This window comes from Salvelinus sp. IW2-2015, unplaced genomic scaffold (assembly GCF_002910315.2).
Source record: "Salvelinus sp. IW2-2015 unplaced genomic scaffold, ASM291031v2 Un_scaffold988, whole genome shotgun sequence".
Classification (NCBI taxonomy): domain Eukaryota; kingdom Metazoa; phylum Chordata; class Actinopteri; order Salmoniformes; family Salmonidae; genus Salvelinus; species Salvelinus sp. IW2-2015.
Window position 1 is genome coordinate 265,516 of NW_019942674.1, and position 24,943 is coordinate 290,458.

A 24,943-nucleotide genomic window follows, 5' to 3' on the forward strand; every position below is an offset into this window, starting at 1 on the left:
TTAGACAATCTGAAGGGCTGTAGGTAACATCACGGGCAATAAGTAACCACATTAGACAACTGAAGCTGTGGTCACTCACATGTTATCCATGGTAACACATTAACAGACTGAAGCTGGTGGTATACGCGTCAACCGATGGTAACACGTTAATACCACGTTGAAGCTGGTGGTACAGTCGACCGAATGTAACCGCTTACGAACTGCAATAGCTGTGGTGGAGAGGAGAGTCAGAGGAGTTGTACTGCATCTATGGTAGTACGGATCGGACGTGCGAAGCTGTTGGTAACATACCATCGATAGACAGCTATTACGACAACTGGGAGTGTGTGTACATTCAATCATGGTCAGACAGCGGTGTGAGACAGACACTGACGTGTTCTGGTGGTAGCTCACGCCAGTGTAGGAGACGTTGAACAGCATGGTACGCTGTTGGTATCAGCGATTACCATGTAACGAGATATTTAAACTGGAAGCTGTGGATAACGTTATTCACATGGTAACATGATTATCACTTGAGGCGTGGTAGCATCCGGACCGATGTCTAACTCCAGCGATTCGAGCCAAAGTTGGAGGACCTGAGGGATTACATGATCAACCAGCTAACCTAATGAGATATAGTATAACGACTGGAAGGCTGTGAGGTCACAGGGAGTAACGCAGTGAGTAAGACACATGTCAACTGAAGCTGGTGAGTACATCACCATGTAACGATACGTTAGGACACTGACGCGCATGTGGATAGCACCACATAAATAACATGTAACAACATGTCAAGCTGGGTACATCACCATATAAATGTTAACAAGAAGCTTGTGGACTTGTGTAACTGAACAATGAAGCTGTGGTACATCACCATGTAAACGATTAACAACTGAAGCTTGTGGTACATCACCATGTAACACCGTTAACAACTGAGCTGTGGCTACAATCACCAATGTAACACATAATCCAACTGAAGCTGTGGTACATCACCATATAACATTATTAACACTGGAGCTGTGGTACATCACCATTTAACACATTAACAACTGAAGCTGTGGTACATCACCATGTACACATTAACAACTGAAGCTGTGGACTCACCATGTAAACACAAACAATGAACGCTGTGTGTAACACCATGTACACCAATGTAATCAACTAACTGAAGCTGTGGTACATCACCATGTAAACATTAACAACTGAGCGTGTGTAACTCAACCTATATAACAGTTATTAACCTGAAGCTGTGGTACATCACCATGTAAACACGATAAAAACTGAAGCTGTGGTACATCACCATGTAACACATTAACAAACTGAAGCTGGTGTACATCACCATGTAACAACGTTAACAACTGAAGCTGTGTACATACATGTACACCATACGAAGAACAGGGGTACACCAACTGTAAAACGTTAACACACTGAAGCTGTGGTATCATCATCACCATGTAACACATTAACAACTGAAGCTGTGGTACATCACCATGTAACACGTTAACAACTGAAGCTGTGGTACATCACCATGTAACACATTCAAACTGAAGCTGTGGTACATCACCATGTAACACGTTAACAACTGAAGCTGTGTACATCACCATGTAACACAGTAACAACTGAAGCTGTGCTACATCACCATGTAACACAGTTAACAACTGAAGCTGTGTACATCACCATGTACACACGTTAACAACTGAAGCTGTGGTACATCACCATGTAACATTACAACTGAAGCTGTGGTACATCACCATATAACATTAACAACTGAAGCTGTGGTACATCACCATGTAACCACCGTGCTTCTACACCTGCATGTGCTTTGTGTTGGGTTTTAGGCTGGGTTTCTGTACAGCACTTTGAGATATCAGCTGATGTACGAAGGGCTTTATAAATACATTTGATTTGATTTGTAACAGCAGAAGACTTGTAGAACATTTGAAGCAGTGCTAGGATCCTTATCTTGTTAGTCTTTCTCCGCATTCTGCACAGTAATTGTTACCAAATTACTACGATCTGAATCTGGTTGGCAGTTCCCAATTAACTGGAAGCAATTTAGTTGGTTTAGATCAAAACATCATGGCAACTCATTACAAAAACACTGTGACGCAAGGAGAGCCTCTAATCAGTGAGATTTCAAATCTAGAGACATTCTGGCATGTTTTCTCAATGACCACATCTCTAACTCTAACCCTCCCCCAATTGCAGAGAGATCATGTTGTCTTCAGTCTTGGCAGAGGTTGTTGGGGTGATTAAACTGAGTCATTAAAGATGATTAAATCACTGGTCTGATCTTATCTGGTTGTAACACAATCTAGATCAGGTCCAGTAAGCAACATTTAAAATTCCACTTCCCTTTCCACTTTCTGTCCATCAAACTGCATTATTAAATTACAATATATTAGTTATAAACTCAACAAAAAAAGAAAGGTCCTCATTGTCAACTGTGTTTTATTTTCAGCAAACTTAACATGTGTAAATATTTGTATGAACATAACAAGATTCAACAACTGAGACATAAACTGAACAAGTTCCACAGACATGTGACGAACAGAAATGGAATAATGTGTCTCTAAACAAAGGCGGGGTCAAAATCAAAAGTAACAGTCAGTATCTGGTGTGGCCACCAGCTGCATTAAGTACTGCAGTGCATCTCCTCCTCATGGACGGCACAGATTTGCCAGTTCTTGCTGTGAGATGTTACCCACTCTTCCACCAAGACCTGCAAGTTACCGGACATTTCTGAGGGGGATTGCGCCTCGCCCTCACCCTCCGATCCAACAGGTCCCGGATGTGCTCAATGGGATTGAGATCCGGGTTCTTTGCTGGCCATGGCAGAACACTGAAATTCCTGTCTTGCAGGAAATCACACACAGAACGAGCAGTATGGCTGGTGGCATTGTCATGCTGGAGGGTCATGTCAGGATGAGCCTGCAGGAAGGGTACCACATGAGGGAGGAGGATGTCTTCCCTGTAACGCACAGCGTTGAGATTGTCTGCAATGACATCAAGCTCAGTCCGATGATGCTGTGACACACCGCCCCAGACCATGATGGACACTCCACCTCCAAATCCATCCCGCTCCAGGGTACAGGCCTCGGTGTAATGCTCATTCCTTCGACGATAAACGCGAATCCAACCATCACCCCTGGTGAGACAAAACCGTGACTCGTCAGTGAAGAGCACTTTTTGCCAGTCCTGTCTGGTCCAGCCACGGTGGGTTTGTGTACATAGGCGACGTTGTTGCCGGTGATGTCTGGTGAGGACCTGCCTTACAACAGGCCTACAAGCCCTCAGTTTCAGCCTCTCTCAGCCTATTGCGGACAGTCTGAGCACTGATGGAGGGATTGTGCATTCCTGGTGTAACTCGGGCAGTTGTTGTTGCCATCCTGTACCTGTCCTGCAGGTGTGATGTTTGGATGTACCGATCCTGTGCAGGTGTTGTTACACGTGGTCTGCCACTGCGAGGACAATCAGCTGTCCGTCCTGTCTCCCTGTAGCGCTGTCTTAGGTGTGTCACAGTACGGACATTGCAATTTATTGCCCTGGCCACATCTGCAGTCCTCATGCCCCTTGCAACATGCCTAAGGCACGTTCACGCAGATGAGCATGGACCCTGGGCATCTTTCTTTTGGTGTTTTTCAGAGTCAGTAGAAAGGCCTCGTTAGTGTCCTAAGTTTTCATAACTGCGACCTTAATTGCCTACTGTCTATAAGCTGTTAGTGTCTTAACGACCGTTCCACAGGTGCATTTTCATTAATTGTTTGGGAAACAGTGTTTAATGTTCATTAATTGTTTATGGTTCATTAAACATTGGGAAACAGTGTTTAAAACCTTTACAATGAAGATCTGTGAAGTTATTTGGATTTTTACTAATTATCTTTAAAGACCGGGTCATGAAAAAATAAATGAGTTTATTTCTACATGTGGGCCATTCGGTGTCTTAATCTCTTAAATTACAGCATTAATCTGCGGGACACTGTCTAACCTGCCACCCAACAGTCACTACTGTTTCTGTCTGCTATCACACACTGCTAACTGACATCCAGCCATTCCAGAGGGAGGGTTGAAGGGAGGGACTTCTGAAGAACAGTGTGGGTAAGGAGAAAGTGAGGTCAATGAGAGATCAATGTGAGGTCAAGGAGCAAAGTCCATATGTCCTTATCTATATCTGACCTTTACCTGATCTGTCGTCATGTCCTGCCCCATAGCTGACCTATAGCTGTCCTATAGCTGACCTGTCATTAAGTCCTGTTCCATAGCTGATCTACCCACATGCCCTGTCCTATAGATGACATATAGCTGCTCTATAGCTGACCTGTCCTCATGCCCTGTCCCATAGCTGACCTTTCCACATGTCCTATAGNTCCTCATGCCCTGTCCCATAGCTGACCTTTCCACATGTCCTATAGCTGAACTGACCACATGTCCTGACCTATAGATGACATGTCCACAAGTCCTGACCTATAGCTGACCTGTCCACAAGTCCCATCCTATAGCTGATGTGGACACATGTCCTGTAGCTGATTTGGCCACAAGTCCTTTCCAACAGCTGAACTGAGGTCAATATCCTTCCAGGATACCCGGGCCAGGTTGTTTAGAAAGGCCTACTCGCAGAAGTGTTTTAGGGAGCGTTTGACAGTGATGAGGGGTGGTCGTTTGACCACGGACCCATAGTGGATGCAGGCAATGAGGCAGTGATCGCTGAGATCCTTATTGAAAACATCAGAGATGTATTTGGAGGGCAAGTTGGTCAGGATAATATCTATGAGGGTGCCCATGTTTACGTATTTAGGGTTGTACCTGGTGGGTTCCTTGATCATTTGTGTGAGATTGAGGGCATCTAGCTTAGATTKTAGGACTGCCGGGGTGTTAAGCATATCCCAGTTTAGGTCACCTAACAGAACGAACTCTGAAGATAGATGGGGGGCCATCAATTCACATATGGTGTCCAGGGCACAGCTGGGAGCTTAGGAGGTCTATAACAGGTGGCAACAGTGAGAGACTCATTTCTGGAGAGATTCATTTTTTAAATTAGAAGCTCGAACTGTTTGGGCATAGACCTGGAAAGTATGACAGAACTTTGTAGGCTCTCTCTGCTGCAACTCTTCCCCATTTGGCAGTTCTATCTTGACAGGAAAATGTTGTAGTTGGGGATGGAAATCTCAGAATTTCTGGTGGCCTTCCTAAGCCAGGATTCAGACACGGCAAGRACATCAGGGTTGGCGGAGTGTGCTAAAGCAGTGAGTAAAACAAACTTAGGGAGGAGGCTTCTGATGTTAACATGCATCAAACCAAGGCTTTTACCGTTACAGAAGTCAACAAATGAGAGCCCCTGGGGACACACAGAGCCTGGGTTAACCTCTACATCACCTGAGGAACAGAGGAGGAGTAGGATGAGGGTACGGTTGTAACAACATACAGCGGATTAGGGCTTTCAGGAGGAACGGAAAATCTACTGGAGACATTTCAAAAATACTGGTAGACTTGGGGATTTTGATCACGGACAGTGCTATTCGCAAAAACTATCATGAAAGAAATAAAAGCTGAAATAAATAATTCTCTCTACTATTATTCTGGCATTTCACATTCTTAAAATAAAGCGGTGATCCTAACTGACCTAAAACAGAGAATTTTTACAAGGATTAAATGTCAGGAATTGTGAAAAACTGAGTTTAAATGTATTTGGCTAAGGTGTATGTAACCTTCCGACTTCAACTGTAGGTGGACATTTCTTATGCCATTTGGACATGGTTCACTGACTTTTGGGTTCGGAAGCCGACTTCCTATGATCATTTATGAAATATAATCAAATACAGAGAGGTGTTGGCAAGAGTCTATTGTCCTGCTAACAGCCCATAATGGACTATTATAATACATGGTGTCCAGGTCAGGATAACCAAAACATTGCTTTATTAAAGACTATCAGAAAGAATGTTGGTACTTATTTTATTTGATCCAAAGCCATGAATGAGTGAGTCACTCAACTTTATGTAGTGCCGAGGCTATATACCTGCGCCATCATCTTGATTATTTAGCAGACATCACTTGCTTATATTCAGTCAACACATATATCTTAAAACTTCTTAGGGCTGCAATCCCGTTAACGGATCGATATGACAACAGCCAGTGAAAGTGCAGGGTGCCAAATTACAACAACAGAAATCTCATAATAAAAATTCCTCAGACATACAAGTATTTCACACCATTTTAAAGATACACTTCTTGTTAATTCCACCACAGTGTCCGATTTCAAAAAAGGCTTACAGCGAAAAGCCCCCACAAACGATTATGTTAGGTCACCGCCAGATCACAGAAAAACACAGTCATTTTTCCAGCCAAAGACAGGAGTCACAAAAAGCAGAAATAGAGATAAAAATTATCACTAACCTTTGATGATCTTCATCAGATGACACTCATAGGACTTCATGTTACACAATACATATATGTTTTGTTCGGTAAAGTTCATATTTATATCCAAAAACCTCAGTTTACATTGGCGCCATGTTCAGAAATGCCTCAAATAAATCCGAGAAAAATTGCAGAGAGCCACATCAAATAACAGAAATACTCATCATAGACTTTGATGAAAGATACATGTTTTACATAGAATTAAAAATAAACTTGTTCTTAATGCAACCACTGTGTCAGATTTCAAAAAACTTTACGGAAAAAGCAAAAACCATGCAATAATCTGAAGTCGGCGCTCAGAGCCCAATCAAGCTATACAGGTACCCGCCATATTGTGCAGTCAACAGAAGTCAGAAATAACATTAGAAATATTCACTTACCTTTGATGATCTTCATCAGAATGCACTCCCAGGAATCCCAGTTCCACAATAAATGTTTGATTTATTCGGTAATATCCATCATTTATGTCCAAATAGCTTCTTTTGTTAGCGCATTTGGTAAACAAATCCAAAGTCACGAAGCGCGTTCACTAAAAGCAAACGAAATGTCAAAAAGTTCCGTAACAGTCAGTAGAAACATGTCAAACGATGTATAGAATCAATCTTTAGGATGTTTTTAACATAAATCTTCAATAATGTTCCAACCGGAGAATTCCTTTGTCTTCAGAAATGTGATAGAACAGAGCTCGCTCTCACATGAACGCGCATGGTCAGCGCATGTTCAGCTCATGGCAGACCTGACTAATTCCTGTCTCCTTCAGCCCCACTTCACAGTAGAAGCATCAGACAAGGTTCTAAAGACTGTTGACATCTAGTGGAAGCCATAGGAAGTCCAAAATGACCCATATCCGACTGTGTATTTGATAGGCGATGAGTTGAAAACCTACAAACCTCAGATTTCCCACTTCCTGGTTGGATTTTTTTCTCAGGTTTTTGCCTGCTATATGAGTTCTGTTTTACTCACAGACATCAGTCAAACAGTTTTAGAAACTTCAGAGTGTTTTCTATCCAAATATACTAATAATATGCATATATTAGCAACTGGGACTGAGAAGCAGGCAGTTTACTCTGGGCACCTCTGGGCACCTTTTCATCCAAGCTACTCAATACTGCCCCTGCAGCCATAAGAAGTTTTTTAAGAATATCATGGAATAAAATTGAACATTTTAGTTTCTCTTAGAATAAAAACCTTGTAACAACAACTTTAGTAAGTAATACTGACGAGTAGAAACAATGAAATAAGTGTATTTTTCCGGGTGTGCGCGTGCAGCACAGAGGAATAGCAATTCTTACACTATTGTAATAAATTCAATCCCCTTCTTCATTTTCATCATTCAGTTAATTGAAATTCAATTTTGAAGTCGTGCACAATTATCAGTTTCTATTTGGTTTATGTCGCCCATTCATTGTCAGTTAGAGACACATTTACGCCTTGGGACCCAAAAGCATAATCAGTGCTCTAATAATCAGTGGGTACCATACTAAACCACAAATTACCTCCAAATCCCGCAGCAAAAGTTTTAGTTGAGAAATCACTGTACCTTTCACTTTCACGTCAGCAGTGATGAAAAGAAAAGATCATGATCATTAGAAAGCGAATTACGGACTCCTCTTCGAATCTGCGTATTTCTCCAATGCTCAGTTGTCCTGAGCCTGCACAAAACTGCCAGGAACTTGGATCAATGGAGACACTGAAGTTTTTTTTTTCCTGAATCTGTCACGCTCTGACCATAGTAAGCTGTTTATTCTCTGTGTTGGTTGGGGCGTGATAGTGACTTGGGTGGGTCATCTAGGTGAATTTGTATGTCTATTGTGGCCTGATATGGTTCCCAATCAGAGGAAGCTGTTTATTGTTGTCTCTGATTGGGGATCATATTTAGGTAGCCATTTCCCCATGGTTATTCGTGGGATCTTTTCTACATTTAGTTGCCTTAGTGCACAACAGTAGTGTCACGTTTCATTTGGTTGGTCGTTTGTTGTTTTGTTCAGTGAGTTTCTGTTTATTAAAAATATGTGGAACTCTACTCACGCTGGGTCTATTCATTATGACGAACGTGACAGAATCTCTTTACACATTCATGAATATAGTCATGGCCTCTAAATCTTCAAGCTGCATACTGGACCCTATTCCAACTAAACTACTGAAAGAGCTACTTCCTGTGCTTGAACATAATATATGTGTCACACACTTGATCTGTTTCACCTGTCTTTGTGCTTGTCTCCACCTCCCTCCAGGTGTGGTCCATCTTCCTCATTATCCTCAGTGTATTTATACGTGTGATCTCTGTTTGTCTGTTGCCAGTTCATTTTGCTTCGTCAAGCCTACCAGCGGTTTTTCCTGTGCGCCTGTCTGTCTCTAGTTCCTGTTTTCTAGCTTTCCTGGTTTTTGACCATTCTGCTTGCCTTGACCCTGAGCCTGTCTGTCGTTATGTATCTTGTCACACCACCCTGGATTACTGACCTCTGCCTGCCCTGACCCTGAGCCTGCCTGCCATTCTGTACCTTTCGGACTCTGCTCTGAACTACTGATCTCTGYCTGCCCTTGACCTTTCGTTTGCCTGCCCCCCTATTTTTGTAATAAACTTTTGTTACTTCGAAACTGCATCTGAGTCTTCTCCTAAACCTTGAAAAACTGGCTCACTATCCTCTGGATGTGTAACAAACTCACTGAAAGTGGCAGTAATAAAGCCTCTCTTGAAAAAGCCAAACCTTGACTCGGAAAATATAAAAAACTATCGGCCTATATCGAATCTCCCATTCCTCTCAAACATTTTAGAAAAAGTTCCTGAAGACAAATAAAGTATACGAAATGCTTGAGTCTGGTTTTAGACCCCATCATAGCACTGAGACTGCACTCGTGAAGGTAAATTACATTTTAATGGCATCAGACCAAGGCTCTGCATCTGTCCTCGTGCTCCTAGACCTCAGTGCTGCTTTTGACACCATCGATCATCACATTCTTTTAGAGAGATTGGAAACCCAATTTGGTCTACACGGACAAGTTCTGGCCTGGTTTAGATCTTATCTGTTGGAAAAAGCTATCAGTTTGTCTCTGTGGATGGTTTGTCTTCTGACAAATCAATTGTAAGTTTCGGTGTTTCTCATGGTTCCGTTTTAGGACCACTATTGTTTTCACTGTATATTCTACCTCTTGGTGATGTTTTTCAGAAAACACAATGGCAACTTTCACTGTTATGCGGATGACAAACAGCTGTACATTTCAATAACATGGCTGAAGCCCCAAAATTCCCTGGAAGCCTGTGTTTCAGACATAAGGAAGTGGATGGCAGCAAAAACAGAGATACTAGTTCTAGATCCAAAGACACAAAGAGATCTGCTGTTGGATCTGACAATTCATCTTGGTTGTAAAGTCATCTCAAATGAAACTGAAGGACCACGGCATTAAGCTGGACCCTGACCTCTCTTTTGACAAACATATCAAGAATATTTCAAAGACACATTTTTTCCATCTTCGTAACATTGCAAAAATCTGAAAAGTTTTGTCCAGAATGATACAGAAAAGATAATCCATGCTTTTGTCACTTCTAGATTAGACTACTGCAATGATGTACTCTCTGGGTATCCGGATAAAGCATTAAATAAACTTCCGTTAGTGCTAAACACGGCTGCTAAAATCTTGACTAAAACAAAAACATTTGATCATATTACTCCAATGCTAGCCTCTCTACACTGGCTTCTTGTTAAGGCTAGGGTTGATCTCAAGGTTTTACTGCCAACCTACAAAAGATGACATTGGCTTGCTCCTACCTATCTCTCCGATGTGGTCCTGCAGTACATACCTATACGTACGCTACGGTCACAAGATGCAGGCCTCCTTATTGTCCCTCCAGCAAACAGCTGGAGGCAGGGTTTTCTCCTACAGAGCTACATTTTTATAGAATGGTCTGCCTATCCAAGTGAGAGACACAAACTCAGTCTCRACCTTTAAGTCTTTCCTGAAGACCCGTCTCTGGCCCAGGGCTGGCTTACTAGTGCTCCTCCATGCCGTCCCTAGGAGAGGCGTGTCACTTGAGTGGGTTGAGTCACTAATGTGATCTACCTGTCCGGCTTTGCGCCCACTTGGGATAGTGCAGGGGAGGAGATCTTCGTGGGCTATACTCAGAATTGTCTCAGGGTAGTAAGTTGGTGGTCTGTTGATATCCCTCTAGTGGTGTGGGGCTGTGCTTTGGCAAAGTGGATGGGGTTATATCCTTCCTGGTTGGCCCTGTCCGGGGGTATCATAGGAGAGGGTCACTGTGTCCCCTGACCCCCCTGTCTCAGCCTCCAGTATCTATGCTGCAATATGCTATGTGCCAGGGGGTCTAGGGTCAGTCTATTATATCTGGAGTAACTCTTCTGTCTTATCTGGTGTCCTGTGTGACTATAAGTATGCTCCCTCTAATTCTCTCTCTCTCGCTCACTCTCTCACTCCCCACTCGGAGGTCCTGAGCCCTAGGACCATGCCTCAGCACTACCTGGGCTGATGACTCCTGCCTGTCCCCAGTCCACCTGGTCGTGCTGCTGCTCCAGTTTCAACTCTTCTGCTGGCGGCTATGGAACCCTGACCTGTTCACCGGACGTGCTACCTTGTCCCAGACCTGCTGTTTTCGACTCTCTCTCTCTACCACACCTGCTGTCTCGACCTCTGAATGCTCGACTATGAAAAGCCACCTGTCATTTACTCCTGAGGTACTAACCTGTTGCACACTCTACAACCACTGTGATTTTTCTTTGGCTTCCGAGTGGTGCAGCGGTCTAAGACACTGCATCTCAGTGCTAGAGGCGTCACTACAGACCCTGGTTCGATCCTGGGCTGTGTCACAACCGGCCTTGATTGGGAGTCCCATAGGGCGGCGCACAATTGGCTCAGTGTCATCTGGGGCAGGGTTTAGCCGGGGTAGGCCGTCATTGTAAATAAGAATTTGTTCTTAACTGACTTCCCTAGTTAAATAAAGGGGAAAAAAGACAAATAAAAAACCCTGCTGGTCATCTGTGAACTTTTTAACATCTTGAGGAAAAATCTGGCCTTAATGGCCATGTACTCTTATAATCTCCACCTGGCACAGCCAGAATAGGACTGTTCACCCGTCAGAGCCTGGTTTCTCTATTGGTTTCTTCTTAGTTACCTTACAGTTAAAGGTCAGATATAGAAAAGGACATATTTTATTATAGATCAAATTAGTTTCTGCCAAGGCAGCAGCTACTCTTCCTGGGGTCCAGCTACATTACGGTAGTTACATACAATTAACATCTGACTCTAAAGCAAGGTTAACTCTCTGAGGGAGACTAGTGTGATCTGAGATCAGAGAACACCTGTCAGACTGTCTAGCAGACATGAACATCTAGTCAGATCAGATGATCTGAGATCAGAGAACACCTGTCAGAATGTCTAGCAGACATGAACATCTAGTCAGATCAGATGATCTGAGATCAGAGCACACCTGTCAGAATGTCTAGCAGACATGAACATCTAGTCAGATCAGATGATCTGAGATCAGAGAACACCTGTCAGAATGTCTGTGCATTATACTTCACCCAATAGACTTTCAGAATAGACATTCAGTGAATCTAAGTGCATCTAATACAGTTTAGTTTTCAGATAAAAAAAATCAACCAGACTGTGACGTGAACAGCAGACAAGCAGAAGGACACGTCACAAAGTCAACCAACTATAAGACATAAGTCAACCCATTGGACAGAAAGACAACCAACCATGAAACAGAAGTCAACCCATTGGACAGAAAGACAACCAACCATGAAACAGAAGTCAACCCATTGGACAGAAAGACAACCAACCATGAAACAGATGTCAACCCATTGGACAGAAAGACAACCAACCATGAAACAGATGTCAACCCATTGGACAAAGTGCATATTGGTCAGACATTCTCTGGCCAAATTCATGTCACAGAAAACCATTTCAAATTATCTTTGGTTCAAATATACTCCTGGTAATATCCACCCTCCCTATTAGAATACCCACAATGTAAATGCCGCTGTTAGTCAACAGGGTGAGGTAAACTAAAACCCAAAGTATCCAAGTCAAATCTGGACTGCATATTGTCTAGGGCTGTGTGTCAGACAGACAGACAGACAGACAGAGCCCGAGATCCCAAAGTCATACCCCAGGGAACAGCAGAGATACCCAGCATGACGCACCCCCCTCCTCTCACCCACCAATCTGCCTCTGAATCACAATCTGTCACAAAACAACGGCTGTTAGATTACCAACCCCATTCCCTATTCCCAGGAGTGCAGGCCACTTCCTGCTGACAGATGTGGGCCATGACAGAACATACAATCTCTACATTGAAAGAAAACAATACACTGACAGAACATTGAACACACTACACTGACAGACCACAGAACACACTACACTGACAGAACATAGAACACACTACACTGACAGAACATAGAACACACTACACTGACAGATAAACATACACGAGACACACTACACTGACAGAACATAGAACACACTCACGACAGAACATAGACACACACTACCATAACAGAACTAGAACACACTACACTGACAGACATAGAATACACCACACTGACAGAACATAGAACACAATACATTGACGGAACAGAGAATCTAACTGACAGAACATAAAACACACTACACTGAAAGAGTTAGAACACCAGTACACTGACAGAACATGAATACACCACACTGACGAACATAGAACACATACATTGACGGACAGAGAACCTCTAAACTGACAGAACATAAAACACACTACACTGAAAGAGTTTAGAACACAGTACCCTGACAGAACATAGAATTATGCACTGAAAGAACATAGAAAACACTACACTGTTAGACATAGAACACACTACACTGACAGAACAAGAAACTACACTGAACAGAACATAGAACACACTACACTGACAGAACATAATAACCTCTACACTGACAGAACATATACACATAAACACTGACAGAACATAGAACATATACACTGACAGAACATAGAACCTCTACACTGACAGAACATAGAACCTCTCACTGACAGAACATTAACCACTACATGACAGAACATATAACCTCTACACTGACAGAACATAGAACCTCTACACTGACAGAACATAGAACTTCTACACTGACAGAACATAGAACCCAGTACACTGACAGACATATAACCACTACACTGACAGAACATAGAACACACTACACTGACAGAACATATAACCTCTACACTGACAGAACATATAACACACTACACTGACAGAAACATATAACCACTACACTGACAGAACATAGAACACACTACCATAACAGAACATAGAACACACCACACTGACAGAACATAGAACTCTACACTGACAGAACATAAAACACACTAACACTGACAGAACATAGAACCACTACAATGACAGAAACAATATAACCACTACACTGACAGAACATAGAACCTCTACACTGACAGACCATAGAACCTATACAATGACAGAACATATAACCACTACACTGACAAAACATAGAACCTCTACACTGACAGAACATAGAACCCAGTACATGACAGAACATATAAACTACACTGACAGAACATAGAACACACTACACTGACAGAACATATAACTCTACACTGACAGAACATATAACACAACACTACACTGACAGAACATATAACCACTACACTGAAAGAACATCAGCCTCAGAACACACTACCATAACAGAACATGAACACACAACTGACAAGAACATAAAACACACTACACTGACAGACCATAGAACCACTACAATGACAGAACATATAACCACTACACTGACAGAACATAGAACCCTACACTGACAGAACATAGAACCTCTACACTGACAGAACATAGAACCCAGTACAACTGACAGAACATATAACCACTACACTGGACAGAACATAGAACACACTACACTGACAGAACATATAACCTCTACACTGACAGAACATATTCACACTACACTGACAGAACATATAACCACTACACTGACAGAACATAGAACACCTTACCATAACAGACATAGAAACACCACACTGAACAGAACATAGAACCTCTACACTGACAGAACATAAAACACACACACTGACAGAACTAGAACACTACACTGACAGAACATATAACCTCTACACTGACAGAACATATAACACACTACACTGACAGAACATAGAACACTACACTGACAGAACATAGAACACACTACCATAACAGAACATAGAACACACCACACTGACAGAACATAGAACATATACCATGACAGAACATAGAACCTCTACACTGACAGAACATAGAACCTCTACATGACAGAACATAGAACCACTACACTGACAGAACTAGAACACACCACACTGACAGAACATAGAACCTCTACACTGACAGAAATAGAACCTCTACACTGACAGAAACATATAACCTCTACACTGACAGAACATAGAACTCTACACTGACAGAACATAGAACCTCTACACTTGACAGAACAATAGACACACTACACTGACAGAACATAGAACACCTACACTGACAGAACATAGAACCTATACACTGACAGAACATATAACTTCTACACTGACAGAACATAGAACCTCTCACTGACAGACATATAACCACTAAATGACAGAACATATAACCACTACATGACGAACATAGACCTCTACACTGACAGAACATAGAACTCTCCACTGACAGAACATAGAACCTCTACACTGACAGAACATAATACCACTACATGACAGCACATATAACCACTACAATGACAGAACATATAACCACTAACACTGACAGAACATAGAACCTCTACACTGACAGAACATAGATCCTCTACACTGACAGAACATAGAACCTCTACACTGACAGAACATAGAACACTACACTGACAGAACATAGAACACACTACACTGACCAGAACATATAAACCTACAATGACAGAACATATAACCACTACACTGACAGAACATATAACCTCTACACTGACAGAACATAGAACACTACAATGACAGAATATAGAACCTCTACACTGACAGAAACATATAACCACTACAAAATGACAGAACATAATAACCACTTACACTGACAGAACATAACTCTACACTGACAGACATAGAACCTCTACACTGACAGAACATGAACCTTACACTGACAGAACATATAACCACTACAATGACAGAACATATAACCACTACAATGACAGAACATATAACCACTACACTGACAGAACATATAACCACTCCTGACAGAACATAGAACATATACACTGACAGAACATATAACCTCTACACTGACAGAACATATAACCACTACAATGACAGAACATATAACCACTTACAATGACGAACATATAACCTCTACACTGACAGAACATAGAACCTCCTAACTGACAGAACATAGAACATATACACTGAGAACATAGAACCTCTACACTACAGAACATAGAACCTCTACACTGACAGAACATAGAACCCCTACAATGACAGAACATATAACCATACACATGACAAACACATAGAACCTCTACACTGACAGACCATAGAACCTGTACACTGACAGACACATGAGAACCAGTACAACTGACAGAACATAGAACCTCTACAACTGAAAGAACATAGAACCTCTACACTGACAACAAGAACATATAACCACTACAATGACAGAACATATAACCACTACACTGACAGAACATAAACCTCTACACTGACAGAACCATAGAACCTCTACATGACAGAACATAGAAACCTCTACAATGACAGAACATATAACCTCTACACTGACAGAAATAAACCTCTACACTGACAGACCATAGAACCTCTACAATGACAGAACATAGAACCACTACAATGACAGAACATAGAACCACTACACTGACAGAACATAGAACATCTACACTGACAGACCATAGAACCTCTACAATGACAGAACATAGAACCTCTACAATGAAGAACATATAACCTCTCACTGACAGAACATAGAACCTCTACCTGACAGACCATAGAACCTCTACCATGACAGAACATATAACCACTACAATGACAGAACATTAGAACATATACACTGACAGAACATAGACAATCTACACTGACAGAACAATATAACCACTACAATGACAGAACATATAACCTCTACACTGACAGAAATAGAACCTCTACACTGACAGAACATATAACCACTACTGACAGAACATAGAACCTCTACACTGACAGAACATATAACCACTACACTGACAGAACATGAACCTCTACACTGACAGAACATAGCACTCTACACTGACAGAACTATACCACTACAATGAAAGAACATATAACCACTAAAATGACAGAACATATAACCACTACACTGACAGAACATAGAACATATACACTGACAGAACATAGAACCTCTACACTGACAGAACATATAACCACTACAATGACAGAACATATAACCACTACAATGACAGAACATATAACCTCTACACTGACAGAACATAGAACCATCTACACTGACAGAAACATAGAACATATACACTGCAGAACATAGAACCTCTACACTGACAGAACATAGAACCTCTACATGACAGAACATAGAACCACTACAATGACAGAACATAAACCACTACAATGACAGAACATAGAACCTCTACACTGACAGACCATAGAACCTCTACACTGACAGACCATAGAACCCAGTACACTGACAGAACATAATAACCTCTACACTGACAGAACATAGAACCTCTACACTGACAGAACATATAACCACTACAATGACAGAACATATAACCACTACAATGACAGAACATAGAACTCTACACTGACAGACCATAGAACCTCTACACTGACAGAACATATAACCACTACAATGACAGAACATATAGCCTCTACACGACAGAACATAGAACCTTTACACTGACAGAACATAGAACCACTACAATGACAGAACATATAACCACTACACTGACAGAACATAGAACCTCTACACTGACAGACCATAGAACCTCTACAATGACAGAACATAGAACCTCTACAATGACAGCACATATAACCCTACACTGAAAGAACATAGAACCTCTACACTGACAGACCATAGAACCTCTACAATGATAGAACATAGAACCACTACAATGACAGAACATATAACACTACACTGACAGAACATAGAACCTCTACACTGACAGACCATAGATCCTCTACAATGACAGAACATAGAACCTCTACAATGACAGAACATATAACCTCTACACTGACAGAACATAGAACCTCTACACTGACAGACCATAGAACCTCTACAATGACAGAACATATAACCACTACACTGACAGAACATAGAACCTCTACACTGACAGAACATATAACCACTACACTGACAGAACATAGAACCTGTACACTGACAGAACATATAACCACTACACTGACAGAACATAGAACCTCTACACTGACAGACCATAGAACCTCTACACTGACAGAACCATAGAACCTCTAACACTGACAGAACATAGAACATATACACTGACAAGAAACATAGAACCCAGTACACTGACATAACATAGAACCTCTACACTGACAGAACATAGAACACACATAGAACCTCTACACTTATATCACTTCCTGAACATTCTGGTTGAGACATGCAGAGTAAAGTCCCCTCCTGCTCCACACTGAGAAGACAGAACACTTTACAAGTGACTAAAGTCGAGAGAGGAAGCGTGAGAAAGACTGTCCTTATCAGATCGGTTGTCTAGATAAATGACGTGAAACGTCCTTATCAATTTCTCTCAGATGGAAAGCCAGTTGAATATTAGAGGAACTTGCCTTGATGTCAGGGGGAATGACTCAACTGAGTTGGACCGAACAAAAATGAATGATTCAACTGAACTGATCAGGACTGAACCTGACTGAATCATTTAATTGAACTGAGTTGGACTACATAGAACTCTGCCACCCCAGGTAACTTAAGCTGGCAACACAACCAGATAAAAGAAGGGATTAAAGAACACCTTACGGCATGACATAGACTGATAAGAGACACATTTTTATATATTTTGTATTGTATTATGTAGTGTTATGTATTTTATTTATTGTGTTTTGTTTCCTGTTTGGACCACAGGAAGAGAATTGGGGATCCTAATAAGATACGAAATAGTTAATACTAAACTGAGCTGAGTTAGACTTAACTACACTGACTGAAATGATTAGGACTGAAATGAACATAATAGTTTAACTGAACTGAGTTGGATTGAACTAGACTGAATGACTAAACTGAATTGAGTTGGACAGCACCTGTTACATCTGCTCCTGCCAAGCCCTCTACTTCTCATCCTGTGTCTCCCTAACCTGCTGCCACTCCCCCAGTGCTCTCTCCCTCTATCTCTGTGTGTGGGTGTATGTGATTGTGTGAGTGGAGACAGGTGTGCTGGAGGCAGAGCAGATCCCCACCAGCTGCAACCTGTTYCATAATCAAGATCTCTACAAAAGCCCTGCCACTTTCATGCTGCCAGATCGTAGCCTCTACTCAGTCAGTCTGTGTTTCAAGCCGTTTGTTTCTGCATATATCTTGTTGTGCCTGTTTTTCCCTAGCCTGATGCTGATTTTCTCTCCGCTACAGTTCCGTCAGTACTGACTCTGGTCCCTGTCTCCAGTCACTCGTCTCGTCAGTCCTGCTTCTCTGTCCTGGAGCCCCACTCTACTGCTTCCTTGGATTCTGCTCCGGACCTGCTTACCCTGCCCCTACTACCCTTGCCTCAGCCACAGTTCCTGGTTCCCTACTACCCGCCTGAGCTTCCCCTGGCCTGCACCCCATCTCCCCCAACTGTTCAATAAATACCATAATTACCTTATCCCTGTCTCACTGTCTGAGTCTGCACTTGGGTTCACCTGCTCAACCATGCATAACAGCACCAGAATGAATGATTGAACTGAAACAATTTGGATTGAGCCAGACTAAATTATTCAACTGAACTGATTAGGGCTGAATGATTCAACTGAACTGAGTTGGAGAGCACCAGAATGCATGACTCAACTGAACTGAATTGGAATGAGCAAGAATGAATGACTGAACTGATTAGGGCTGAACCAGACTGAATGATTCAACTGAACTTAACTGGATTGAACCAGACTGATTCAACTGAAGCCAATAAATGATTCAACTGAACTGAGACAGTCTGAACAAAATTAAATGATTAAACTGAACAGATCAGGACTGAACCAGACTGAATGATTCAACTGAACTAATTTGGATCATGCACCTTGGTGGGTTAGGGAGGAGGTCAATGCACCTTGGTGGGTTAGGGAGGAGGTCAATGCACCTTGGTGGGTTAGGGAGTGAGGGCCATGCACCTTGGTGGGTTAGGGAGGAGGTCAATGCACCTTGGTGGGTTAGGGAGGAGGTCAATGCACCTTGGTGGTTAGGGAGAGGGCCATGCACCTTGGTGGGTTAGGGAGGAGGGCCATGCACCTTGGTGGGTTAGGGGGAGGGCATGCACCTTGGTGGGTTAGGGAGGAGGTCAATGCACTTGTGGGTTAGGGAGGAGGGCCATGCACCTTGGTGGGTTAGGAGGAGGGCCATGCACCTTGGTGGGTTAGGGAGGAGGTCAATGCACCTTGGTGGGTTAGGGAGGAGGGCCATGCACCTTGTTGAGTTAGGGTTGAGGAGGGCCATGCACCTTGGTGGGTTAGGGTTGAGGAGGGCCATGCACCTTGGTGGGTTAGGGAGGAGGGCCTCCTACAACCCATCTGGTGACATAACGATTGATGCTTGAATGTCGTTAGACAAATACAAATATTCTCTCTCTATCCATAATAATCCCATCACGTAGGCTAGCCTACCTGCACTATCAGTGAGCTGTTGGCTAGAGTGCACGTGCCAAGACCAGGGTGGGCACAGTTGCTATTTAACACAATAGTTTTTGTGACATAACCATTGGTAGAGTTGAAAATATTTTCTATATGCAGATTTTAGAATATTCACATGAAAATATGTTGCCAATTGGATGGAAACCTAGCTAATAACAATTTWAAAAAATGGTTTCTCCCTAGGCAACTAGGTCCAGTAACTATTGAAGTTCAAACAGCTAACATTTTCTAAAGAACACAGTTACTGACACTTGTTTGGGACATTGAACGGAGAGGTCAACCAATAGAAACTCACCTGGTCTTTCTCTGGTTTGTCGGAGATGTCGTTCATGCTGCTTGAGGCCAGGTTCCGATGTGTGGTGTTTGGACTGCCTATGAGTGAACAACAGCCTTGAAGGTTAACAACCTACTCTGCTGTTAAAGACTGAACTGAATGGAGACAGCAGAACACACAGTGTACCAGCCGACACTGCAGGGTGGAGATACTGCTGAAGGCAATACATCTGTGAACATAAATCTGATGTCACTGTAGTGATTCAACAGTTTGTTACCTCATTCCTCTGGATAGATAGAGGGGGACAGTCAGTTTGATGCACCCAGAGGAAAATGGCCTTTTCTATGTTGTCACTGGGGAAAAATACCTTCTCTAAAAATAGGGTGTGAATAACATTCAGACTTGGTGTTAATCTGTGTGGATTTAGTAGACTAGGTAGAATGGACTAAATTTGGATGACAACTGTCAGAATTGAATTCCAGTCATCTAAGATCTATCATGGAGGACAGATAAGCGGCTCTGTTCTGGCCTAACGAGGCAGATTCCTCATGAAAGAAAATAACTTATTTGTGATAAGATACAGTGGGGGAAAGGGGACAGCTGGTTGTTTGGATCTATGGACCAACACTAGCTCCAGAATTCGAATGAGAACATACTTGGCCAGTCTATGATGCTGGAGATCTACAATACAGTAGCATGACTTACTAAGCCAGTCCATGCTGGGGCTTCGTTGGGTCTGCAGCTCCTCCAATGAGGCACGGACTGTTAGACAAGGCACTGAGTTTTCAAGCGGACTACGGGCTTAAGTGGCAGAACCCAACCCACGGAAGACAGAAGCAAAGGGAGCAGGAGGAATGGAAGAAAGGAAAGAAAGAAGGAGTGAGAAAAATAGTGGATTAATCAAAGGCAAGTGTTAGTTAGACAGACAGAAGCAGTGGAATTATACAGTGTTAGTTAGACAGACAGAAGCAGTGGAATTATACAGTGTTAGTTAGACAGACAGAAGCAGTGGAATTATACAGTGTTAGTTAGTCAGACAGACTCAAATGAGTAAGGGTAGGGTTAAAAGAGAAGCAGATAGAACAGGAAATGATAGATAAACTGGTGAAGCAGAGTGAAAGATGGTTATCTGGAAAGAACAGAGTTTCGGCTTGGACATACTTAGTTACATTGGATCTGTTATGTTAGACCACTATAGTTACATAGGATCTGTTACAATATACCACTACACTGACCTACAAAGCAAAAAGGCAGTAACTGCTCATTTGGTCGAAAATGAGTTAGTCATTTCTGCTACATTATATAAATGCTTAATCACGTGGTCAAGTATCCTGCCTATATTGTATTGTGTTTTGGAGGACATGGGGGTGATGTTAGCAGTAACTGCATAAAGTTACTGTGAAACCAATCTGGTATTATATAGTGTATTTTATTGAAAACCAAAMCTAGATGATACACACAAATCGATGTGAAAAATTCCACTAATTAATTAAAATGTCCTTTTCACCACTACAACATATCAATAAAACAGATCGATGACTTCGATGTTCCATTAACCAGTCATTGTTATAAATGTCAGAGCAGGTAATAAAAAACAGATTATTTACAGACCCAAGGTTACCTGGGAAACCGATCACCTTTAATACCATGAAATCTGTTCCGACCAGATATTTATTTTATTTATCATTGATTAATATAATCAAACAAAAATCTGTGTATGATGATGAATTCAGTGTTATGATTTTACAGCAATGAAAGATTAAATGAAAAGTTCAACTCCAGAACAGCCTCAGCTTAACTAAATGAATTCTACATCTAAACTGATGTGAATGACTTGGTTCTACTGTTCTGCCATAGAACATCCCTGTTCGATAAGGAACTATGTTCAGTACAGTTCACTTGAGGTTTAGGACTTTTCGTTCCATTTCTTAAATGTGAATATTATGCAAACTTGGCACATTTAAAATCTGGTCCTACATGTCCAACAGCTATCAGCATTTACTCTACAGAATCAACCAGTCTGGTCCTACATGTTCAACATCTATCAGCATTTACTCTACAGAATCAACCAGTCTGGTCCTACATGTTCAATCATCTATCAGCATTTACTCTACAGATCAACCAGTCTGGTCCTACATGTCCACAGTATCAGCATTTACTCTACAGAATCAACCAGTCTGGTTCTACATGTCCAACAGCTATCAGCATTTACTCTAACAGAATCAACAAATCAATGTTTTCACATCTAACTAACATGTGGGATGTTCCTAAGGCCATGGATGGGTGGACCCTCTGTCTAGGATCGTACCTCTTAAGGATGATGGCTAGGCTCTCTCTCTTTAAAGGTGATGTGTGCTGATGGGGCATCTCAACTCTTCTCTAAAGGTGATTGTGTGCTGATGGGGCATCTCAACTCTTCTCTAAGGTGATGTGTGCTGATGGGCATCTCAACTCTTCTCTTAAAGGTGATGTGTGCTGATGGGGCATCTCAACTCTCTCTTAAAGGTGATGTGTTGCCCTGATGGGGCATCTCAACTCTTCTTTCTTAAGGTTGATAGTGTGCTGATGGGGCATCTCAAACTCTTCTCTTAAGGTGATGATGTGCTGATGGGGCATCAAACTCTTCTCTTAAAGGGTGATGTGGTGCTGATGGGGATCTCACTCTTCTCTTAAAAGTGATGTGATGTGTCTGAGGGGGCTATCATCAAACGCTTTCTCTTACAGGATAATGTGTGCTGATGGGGCATCTCAACTCTTCTCTTAAATGTGATGTGTGCTGATGGGGCATCTCAACTCTTCTCTTAAAGGGTGATGTGTGCTGATGGGGGCATCTCAACTCTTCTCTTAAAGGTAATGTGTGCTGATGGGGCAATCTCAACTCTTCTCTTAAAGGTGATGTGTGCTGATGGGGACACTTCAACTCTTCTCTTAAAGGTGATGTGTGCTGATGGGGGCATCTCAACTCTTCTCTTAAAGGTGATGTGTGCTGATGGGGCATCTCAACTCTTCTCTTAAAGGTGGATGTGTGCTGATGGGGGCATCTCAAATCTTCTCTCTAAAAGGTAATGTGTGCTGATGGGGCATCTCAACTCTTCTCTTAAAGGTGATGTGTGCTGATGGGGGCATCTCAACTCTTCTCTTAAAGGTGATGTGTGGCTGATGGGGCATCTCAACTCTTCTCTAAAGGTAATGTGTGCTGATGGGGCATCTCAACTCTTCTCTTAAAGGTAATGTGTGCTGATGGGGCATCTCAACTCTTCTCTTAAAGGTGGATGTGTGCTGATGGGGCATCTCAACCTTCTCTTAAAGGTGATGTGTGCTGATGGGGGCATCTCAACACTCTTCTCTTAAAGGTGATGTGTGCTGATGGGGCATCTCAACTCTTCTCTTAAAGGTGATGTGTGCTGATGGGGCATCTCAACTCTTCTCTTAGGTGATGTGTGCTGATGGGGCATCTCAACTCTTCTCTTAAAGGTGATGTGTGCTGATGGGGCATCTCAACTCTCTCTTAAAGGTGATGTGTGCTGATGGGGCATCTCAACTCTTTCTTAAAGGTGATGTGTGCTGATGGGGGGCATCTCAACTCTTCTCTAAAGGTGATGTGTGCTGATGGGCATTCAACTCTTCTCTTAAAGGTGATGTGTGCTGATGGGGGCATCCAACTCTTCTCTTCAAGGTAATGTGTGCTGATGGGGCATCTCAACTCTTCTCTTAAAGGTGATGTGTGCTGATGGGGGCATCTCAACTCTTCTCTTAAAGGTGATGTGTGCTGATGGGGCATCTCACTCTCTCTCAAAAGGTAATGTGTGCTGATGGGGCATCTCAACTCTTCTCTTAAAGGTGATGTGTGCTATGGGGCAATCTCAAACTCTTCTCTTAAAGGTGATGTGTGCTGATGGGGGCATCTCAACTCTTCTCTAAAGGTGATCTGATGGCTCTAATCCTTGGTGATGTGTTGCTGAATGGGGGCATCTCAACTCTTCTCTTAAAGGTAATGTGTGCTGATGGGGCATCTCACTCTTCTCTTAAAGGTGATGTGTGCTGATGGGGGCATCTCAACTCTTCTCTTAAAGGTGATGTGTGCTGATGGGGCATCTCAACTCTTCTCTCATAAAGGTATGTGTGCTGATGGGCTCTCAACTCTTCTCTTAAGGTATTGTGTGCTGATGGGGCATCTCAACTCTTCTCTTAAAGGTGATGTGTTGCTGATGGCGGGCATCTCAACTCCTTCTCTTAAAGGTGATGTGTGCTGATGGGGGGCATCTCAACTCTCTCTTAAAGGTGATGTGTGCTGATGGGCATTCAACTCTTCTCTTAAAGGTGATGTGTGCTGATGGGCATCTCAACTCTTCTCTTAAAGGTGATGTGTGCTGATGGGGCATCTCAACTCTTCTCTTAAAGGTGATGTGTGCTGATGGGGGGTAGTAAGGTTCACTGATAGAACTCTACACTGTCTGCCTGTCCACCAACTTTTCACCGAT

The 24,943-nt window shown here is 42.4% G+C and overlaps 1 pseudogene; it reads right to left on the minus strand.

The window, feature by feature from the left end:
* The window catches only part of LOC112069330 (electrogenic sodium bicarbonate cotransporter 1-like), a 129,200-nt pseudogene that overhangs the window by 71,729 nt on the left and 32,528 nt on the right, over nt 1-24,943 (minus strand).